Source organism: Crocuta crocuta, unplaced genomic scaffold, assembly GCF_008692635.1.
Source record: "Crocuta crocuta isolate KB4526 unplaced genomic scaffold, BGI_CrCroc_1.0 scaffold175, whole genome shotgun sequence".
Lineage (NCBI taxonomy): Eukaryota > Metazoa > Chordata > Mammalia > Carnivora > Hyaenidae > Crocuta > Crocuta crocuta.
In genome coordinates this window covers 1,616,888-1,623,093 of record NW_027530988.1, presented here as the reverse complement: position 1 = coordinate 1,623,093, position 6,206 = coordinate 1,616,888, and the positions used below count along the sequence as shown (strand labels likewise).

The 6,206-nt window shown below is 39.5% G+C and overlaps 1 pseudogene; it reads right to left on the bottom strand.

Moving 5' to 3' along the window:
- Window positions 1-4,353: 4,353 nt before the first annotated feature.
- On the bottom strand, window positions 4,354-5,080 carry LOC144236662 (high mobility group protein B2 pseudogene; annotated as a pseudogene).
- Window positions 5,081-6,206: the final 1,126 nt, after the last annotated feature.

Genomic DNA, 6,206 nt, shown 5'->3' with positions numbered 1-6,206 from the left:
TTATTATGTTACATTAGAAATGATTCTGTCTTAGCTGACTAGGTTGAGAGAATTTCCTTGCTGGCTTAATCACGTAACATGGCAGCCATGTTGAAAAAACCCAGAGAAAGTGCAAGAGACCACTTTCTCTGGGCAGCCTCTAGGAAAATAATTGTTTATGAGGATACATTAGAGTCTAAGAAAGGACCTTGTAAACTATGAACAGTGATACAAATGTATGAGGCAGCTTTTAACTTTTCAAAAAGAATGAATAATAGATGTGGTATAAATATTTGTTGAATAAATGAATTAGAAGGTAAGCCACATTCTCGAAACAAATTTAGTAAGTGGTTAGCTAAGCAGTTGCCCTGGAATCCATTACCAGGAATAAGAATTGCCAACATTTTATGTCTATCCTTTTAGACCACCGCTATCAAGAGAAATACAATGTGAACCACATAATAATTTAAATTTTTTAGTAGCAACATTAAAAGAAACTATACCTAAATCTATAAAATTAATTTTTAAAATATATTTTATTTAACTTGATAAGCACAAAGCATCATTTCAACATAAGTCAATAAAAATATTAATGAAAGTGTTGACATCCTTTCTTCACACTAAGTCATTGAAACTTGATGTATATTTTACACTCACAGCACATCTTAATTTGGAATCGTCACAATCCAGTGTTCAAGAGCCACATGTAGCTAGTGGCTATGCATGGACAGCACAGTTCATGACTCCTTTTGCTGTGTAAATAATGATATGGCTGCACATAAAATTGAAATTCTCCCTCCAGAAAATGCAGGTCACATGAAACTTATAGCTTTGTAAGTTTTTATGACAAATGTTTAATTTTAGAACAGTTTTGGATTCACAGAGACGTTGTGAAGATAGTACACATAGTTTCTATATACTGCACATGCATTTCCCTTACTATTAACATCTTACAATGGTACATTTGCCACAATTAATAAACCAATACTCATATATTATTATTGACTAAAGTTCCTACATCAGCAGATTTACTTTTTTTTTTGCGTAAAGTCCTTGACCTCCTGCAGAATCCCACAAGGAGACCACATTACATTTAGCTTTCATGTCTCCTTAGGCTGCTCTTGGCTATGACAATTACCCAGATTTTTCTTATTTTTTAAAATGGTTTTTTAATTTATATTTTATTTTATTTTAGAGAGAGAGAGAGAGCATGAGCAGGGGAGATGGGCAGAGGGAGGGAGGGAGGGAGAGAAAGAGAGAGAGAGAGAGAGAGAGAGAGGGAATCCCATCAGGCCACATGCTCTGTGTGGAGCTCAACACAGGGCTCAATGCCACAACCCTGTGATAATGATCCTCAGATTTTTCTTAATTTTGATGATCTTGATAATTTTAGGATTATTACTTAGATATTTTGCAGAATGTCCTTCCACTGGGATTTTTCTGATGATTTTTTCATGTTAAATTGGGGTATGGGTTTTGGGGAGGAAGACCACAGAGGTAAAGTGCCATTTCTCTTCATATCATACTCTTCACATCATATCAAGGGTAATGGTATCAACATGACTTATCTCTGGTGATGTTGACTAAGATCATTGAGCTAAGCTGGTGTTTGTTAGGTTTCTCCACTCTTGCTTTTTCTTTTTTAAACATTATTAATTTATTTTGAGACAGAAAGAGAGCAAGAAAGCAGAGAGAGAGAGGGACACAGAGAGAGAGAGTCCCAAGCAAGCTTTGCACTGTCAATGCAGAGTCTGATGTGGGACTCAATCTCACAAACTGTGAGATCATGACCTGAGCCAAAATGAAGAGTTGGAAGCTTAACTGACTGAACCACCCAAGGCCCCAATCCACTGTTGTTGCTCTTTTGCCACCCTTTCCATACTGTCCCTTTTGGAAGTCACTATGTGCAGCCCACACTTGAGGAATGGGAAATGTGGAGTGTCTATATAAATTATTTAGAATTCGAAAGCATGGGAAGTTTTTCTGTTCTGCCTCACTTATTTATTCAATAATTTATTTATTTATTTATTTTTTAATGTTTTATTTCTAGGAGAGAGAGAGAGAGAGACAGCGTGAGCAGGGGAGGGTCAGAGAGAGAGGGAGTCACAGACTGAAACAGGCTCCAGGCTCCGAGCTGGCAGTCAGCACAGAGCCCGACGCAGGGCTCGAACCCACGAACCGCGAGATCATGACCTAAGCGAAAGTCGGACGCTTAACCGACTAAGCCACCCAGGCGCCCCTCAATAATTTATTTATATCAGTGACACTTGGATACTTATTTTATATCTTGGGTTATTATTCAACATGACTTTATTTTTTGCACAAATTTTTTCAGCTCTGGTCACAGGGACCTTTCTAGTTGACTCCTATGTCCTCTTAACATAGCCCCATCATAGATGGTGCTGGTTGTTTTTTGAACACTTTAAGATACTTTAGACTTACCTTTCATATTCCCTGTCCCAGCCCTAGAATCAGCCAGTTCTCCAAGGAAACATGGTTCCTTGTATTGAAAAATGGTATTAGAAACCAAAATACGAGATCTAGACATGCTCATTGTTTCTAGGCTCTCCTCAGAAACATCAAAGATGTGACGTAGATTTTGAGAGATAGTGAGTTCAAAAGGTTGAAATGGGGAAGAAACATTTCAGGAGAAGCAGCTAGCAGGGGCAGAATTTGGGATTTGGGAAAAGCACAGTCTCATAAGGAATGCAGAAGTCTTAAGCAAACAAGATTCTTTGGAAGGATACAGCCGGAAGATTAATCTGGCAGCACTAAGCAAGGTGACCCTGAGCAGCAAGAGTCTGAAAGGGGAGAGAACAGTTAAATGTTCAGTGTAATAACAGGTACAGTGTTACATTTGTCCCTCCTCCTTACCAGGCTGGATGATGTGGGAGGAAAGGGCTGAACAACTGATCTAATCTGAACAGCCTAAGGAGTTGTAACCTGTCTCACCCGCAGCAAGTCAGGAGTTTTCAAAAGTATTATTAGAGTATTTTGTTTGGTTAATTCGGTTAACCCAATATTGTCTTTACTAATGTTGTTAGTTAGGTCTCTTTTGATTGCAAATGATAGAAAACCCAACTCAAAATAATTTATTAAAAAGAGAGAAATTAAGTGTGTTGCATTTTTGGTGTCTTCCCTGTATCCCTTTGTGCTTAAGACTTGAGTGCACACAGCCCCCTTCCTCTGACCAGATCTTGGGTTTCTTTGCCTAAGGGCTTTCTCTTACTGCACAGCTGCTTGGCAGACATAAGTGCAGGGGGATCATCACTCATATCCCTGGGCTCTGTCTCCACCAGGGACACACAGGATTAGGGGTATCAATCCCCTAGCTTCTTTGGCCATCAGGCAGGCTAAGTTGAGGCAAGTGTCTCCCATGGGTTGTCAAAAATTCCCTGGTACAATGAAAGTCTTGGGGCTCATAGTGGCGTTTGGCTTGAGAATACACAGGCCCTGATTGATTTATTGTGTTTTTTTTTTTTTTAATTCAAATTTTAGTTAGTGAATTACAGTGCAAGTTTGGTTTCTGGAGTAGATTTCAGTTATTCATCACTTCCATACAGCACCCTGGGCTCAACCCAACAAGTGCTATCATTAATGCCCATCACCCATCTAGCCCATTTCCTGCCCTCTGCTCTCATCAACCTTCAACATGCTTTCTATCGTTAAGAGTCCATCACAGTTTGTTTTCTTCTTTCCTTTTTTTCTTTACCCCTTTCCCATATGTTCATCTGTTTTCTTTTTTTTTAATGTACATAATTTTGTTATAAAAATTTCTTAAAAAAACAAAACGCAAAATTCTAGAAAAACCCAAAATTTACTATTGATACTAATTCCTACAAGTTTGCTGTGCTACAATACACAAGTCAAGAAATTAAGAAAACCATTAAATATTTAGAAACATTCAACATCAGGAGCTTTAAAATCTAACTATATGTAGTAGCTCCTCAAAAAGCTACAACCTGCATTTTTAAAAAAAATTTTTTTTAATGTTTTATTTATTTCTAGGAGAGAGAGAGAGAGACAGCGTGAGCAGGGGAGGGTCAGAGAGAGAGGGAGTCACAGACTGAAACAGGCTCCAGGCTCTTGAGCTGGCAGTCAGCACAGAGCCCGACGCGGGGCTTGAACCCACGAACCGTGAGATCATGACCCAAGCATAAGTCGGACGCTTAACCGACTAAGCCACCCAGGCGCCCCACAACCTGCATTTTTAAAAAAAGTATTTTCTCTACAAAGAACCTTATCAGCTATATAAAAATCTGTACAGTTTTTAGACTGAAGCTAATATTGAGCTGCACTTGAATTCACATTCTTAGCAAAACAATTGCCTGAGCACACACGCACACTCCACACATATCATTACAGGATAGCCATTTATTCCTCATCCTCCCCCTCTTTCTCATCATCTTTGTCTTCTTCCTCCTCTTCCTCTTTCTCCTCATCCTCTGGTTCATTCTTCTTTGAACCTGTAGGCCTGCCAGGGCCCTTCTTTCTCACTTCACTTTTGCCCTTGGCGCAATGTGCAGCAATATCTTTTTCATACTTCTCCTTTAGCTTGGCCGCCTTCTGTTCATATGGTTGTTTATCTTTGGCTGACTGTTCAGACCACATTTCACCCAATCTTTTGCAGTATCCCCAGTGGATAAGCCAGGGTGCTCACTTTTGATCTTTGGGTGATGTTCAGAACAAAACAGGAAGAAAGCAGACGGAGGCCTTTTAGGAGCATTGGGATCTTTTTTCTATCCTTTCTTGTCACCTTTGGGAGGAATGTAATTTTTCATCTCTCTGTCATAACGAGCTTTGTCACTTTTTGCCATATCCTCAAATTTCGACTTTTCCTTCGCAGACATGGTCTTCCATCTCATGGAACATTTCTTGGAGAACTCGGCGAAATTGACCGAAGAGTCCTGGTGCTTCTTCTTGTGCTCCTCCTGGCAGGTCTGCACGAAGAAGGCGTACGAGGACATCTTGCCCCGGGCTTGTTGGGGTCTCCTTTACCCATGGTGACGGCCGGCATCTGGTGAGAGCTTTTCTTCAGAGTCCCGTGGAGGGACCGGATCCAACCGAGACGCTTCCTTCCTAGGGCTCCGGCGTGAACTGGTTTATCCATGTTCATCTGTTTTCTTTCTTAATTCCACATATGAGTAAGGTCATATGGTATTTGTCTTTCTTTGACTGACTTAGTTCTCTTAGCATAATAAACTCTAGCTCCATTCACATTGTTGCAAATGGCAAGATTTCATTTTTTTGATGGCTGAATAATATTCCATTGTAAATGTATACTATGTCTTCTTTGCCCATTCATCACTCGATGGACATTTGGGCTCTCCCCATAGTTTGGCTATTGTGATAATGCAGCCATAAATATCGGGGTGCATAGACCCCTTCAAATCTGTATTTTTGCACACTTTGGGCAAATACCTAGTAGTACAATTGCTGGATCATAGAGTAGTTCTGTTATTAACTTTGAGAAACTTCCATTTTGTTCTCTAGAGTGGCTGCACACTTTTCTCTTCCCAACAACAGTGCAAGAGGGCTCCCCTTCTCCACATCCTTGCCAAAATCTGTTGTTTCTTGTGTTGTTGATTTTAACCATTCAGACAGTGTGAGGTGGTGTCTCATTGCAGTTTTTAATTGTATTTCCCTGATGATGAGTGATGTGGAGCATCTTTTCATGTGTCTGTTGGCCATCTGGATGTCTTTCTTGAAAAAGTATCTATTCATGTCTTCTACCCATTTCTTAACTGTCATTTCTTTTTGGGTGTTGAGTTTGATTAAATCCTTTATAGATTTTGGATACTAACTCTTTATCAGATATGCTGTTTGCAAATATTTTCTTTCATTCTGTAGGCTGCTCTTTAGTTTTGTTGATTGTTTCTTTCCCTGTGCAGAAGCTTTTATCTTGATGAAGTCCCAATAGTTCATGTTTGCTTTTGTTTCCCTTGATCTGGCAATGTGTCTAGTAAGAAGCTGATGTGGCCTAGGTCAAAGAAGTTTCTGCCTGTGTTCTTTTCTGGGATTTTGATAGTTTCCTATCTTATATTTAGGCCTTTCATCCATTTTGAAGTTATTTTTCTGTATTGTCCAGCAAGTGGTCGAGTTTCATTGCTCTGTATGTCACTGTCCAGTTTTCCCAACACCATTTGTTGAAGAGACCATCTTTTTCCATTGATTATTCATTCCTGCTTTCTCAAAGATTAATTGACCAATAGTTCTGGATCCGTTTC